Below are 2,501 nucleotides of genomic sequence, written 5' to 3'. Positions count from 1 at the left end.
GTTCAGGGTAGTGTGGGTGAGGAGGTGAAGTAGAAGGAGGTGATCTGAGTGTAGATCTGGAGTGGACAAGTAGGTGATTGCAAAGAAGGAGAAGTGGAGTCGTTTTCAGGTGATGACTAGCTGGTGGTTGAACTAGGAGAGGTGAGCTCTGCTAATTCCCTGTTTAGTGATCATTCAGTTTGACTGGTCTTCTTCTCAATATAAGAAGTCACTTAAATCACACATTAGGAACAAGTAAGTTGCTTTAATGAGAAGCTTATCCCATTCACATGGCTAGTCCTCAGAGGTCTCTTTCCCCGGGATCTTTGTCCAAGTGGCAAAGGGGAGCATAAGGTCCTTTCTCAAGATGGACAGTCTCTTTCCACAAGGTTGAAGAAGCAGCTGGGCCTCGAGTCTACACCTGCATCTTTTTACAACTTCTGAGTCTTGGGGACAATGATTGAGGGGACAAACTACAGGAAACAAAGTTAAAAAAAAAAAAAAGAAGCTTATTCTTAGAAGAAATTAAAACTATTGATAACAATGTCTCAGATTCCTTTAAGCAACCATCATCTTGCTATATATAGCTTCATGAATGATTAAACAGAAGGTGACTGGGGCCAAGAATAAGTACTCACTCTTTACTCATTATGGAATTTATTATTTTCTAAAAAAGTGTTTTCCAATTTCTATCATTAATATTTAATTTTTTAACCTCATTATTTTTGTAAGCCTAAATAAATATTTTAAGTGTTCCCTCTGCTTTGTCCTCTTAGAATTCTCAGCAGATGGCCCTGGTATATTAACAAGGTTTCTTGAGAATATCAGACATGAACTTTTTAAAATCCTGACTCCTCCAAAATTGTTTATACTCCTCCTTTTCTTACCTAATTTCAGAAGAATAGAAATTATTTTTCCTACAGAACTCTAAATTCTACATCTGTGCACATTGTTCCATTTCTATATAGGTTTTCCTAAACACTGTACCATCAAATAACTTCAAATAGTCTCTGATTTTTTTTTTATGTTTAAATTCTCATCTTGCCCTTGTCTCTTTAAAAAACAAAGGGGACACACCAAAAAATGGAAAGAAAACCTGTGATCATGGATTGGAAGAATCAATATGGTCAAGGTATCTACACCTCTCACAGTGATCTACAGATTTAGTATAATCTCTATCAAAGTACCAACGATATCCTTCATGGAATTAGAAAAAAAAATCCTGAAATTTTCATGGAACAACAGCAAAAACAAAAATACCCCAGGAGCCAAAGCAACCCTGAGTGAAAAGAACAAAGCAGAAAACATTACAATCCCTGACTTCAAATATTCTTCAAATATGCCATAATCAAAACAGTGTGGTACTGATGTTAAAAACAGACACATAGACCAATGGAACAGAACAGAGAGCCTAGAAGTGACTCTATACACCTACCATCTACTGATTTTCAACAGTCACTAAAAATGTACAATGAAGAAAGGATACAGTTTCCAGTAAATGGTGCTGGGGCAATTGGGTGTCCACATGCAGAAGAAGGAAACTAGACCCTTATTTCTCTCCAGTTTCAAAAGGCAACTCAAAATGTATTAAAAACTTAAGTGTAACATCTGAAAGTATGAACTACTGGGATAAAACACATGGGAAATACTTCAGGACATTGGAATGGCTTCCAAAAGCATAGGAAGCAAAAGCAAGACTTGCCAAACTGGAAACATTAAATTTTATTAAAAACTTCTACACACAGCCAAGAAAACAATCAACAGTGTGAAGAGATACAAGAATATATAAGGAATTCAAAAAAATTGACAGAGAGAGAGAAAGAGAGAGAGAGAAACAAACAAATCAATAACCTAATTTAAAAAGTGAGCAATGGACCAAAATAGACATTTCTCAAAAGAGGAGCTGCAAGGAACCAACAGGTATATGAAAAATATGGTCAGTATTATTAATAATCTGGGAAAGGCTAATCAAAACCACAATGACAATGAACTATCACCTCACCCCAGTAAGAAACGCTATTATCAAAAAAGACCAAATACAGAGGCTAGAGTTGTAGCTCAGCAGTAGAGCACTTTATTATAAGTATGAGGCACTGTGTTAGATTCCCAGCACATATACATAAGCAAATAAAATAAAGGTCCATCAACAACTAAAAAAACAAAAACAAAAACAAAAACAAATACAAGTCAGGCGTGGTGATGCACACCTGTAATCTCAGTGGTTTGGGAGGCTGAGGCAGGAGGATTGCAAACTCAAATGCGAGGTGCCAAGCAACTCAGTGAGATGCTGTCTCTAAATAAAATACAGAATAGGGCTGGGGATGTGGCTCAGTGTTCGAGTGTCCCTGAGTTCAATCCCTGATTCCAAATACAATAAGTGCTATCAAGGATGCAGAGAAAAGGGAACCTTGCACACTTTTGATGGGAAATATCAAAAATAGAACCACATTATGAGCCAATAATTCTGCTACTGGCTATAAACCAAAGGAAATGAAATCAGCATGTCAAAGAGACATCTTCCA

The 2,501-nt window shown here is 36.7% G+C and overlaps 1 non-coding gene across 1 annotated transcript; it reads left to right on the top strand.

Moving 5' to 3' along the window:
- Positions 1–264: 264 nt before the first annotated feature.
- On the top strand, positions 265–467 carry LOC120889359 (small nucleolar RNA SNORA73 family). Its single transcript, XR_005733268.2, has one exon. It is a non-coding gene; the product is annotated as a small nucleolar RNA SNORA73 family (small nucleolar RNA).
- Positions 468–2,501: the final 2,034 nt, after the last annotated feature.

Source organism: Ictidomys tridecemlineatus, chromosome 8 (assembly GCF_052094955.1).
Source record: "Ictidomys tridecemlineatus isolate mIctTri1 chromosome 8, mIctTri1.hap1, whole genome shotgun sequence".
NCBI classification, from domain to species: Eukaryota; Metazoa; Chordata; class Mammalia; order Rodentia; family Sciuridae; genus Ictidomys; species Ictidomys tridecemlineatus.
The sequence above is the reverse complement of the archived record's forward strand: the minus strand, read 5'-3'. Positions and strand labels throughout refer to the sequence as shown.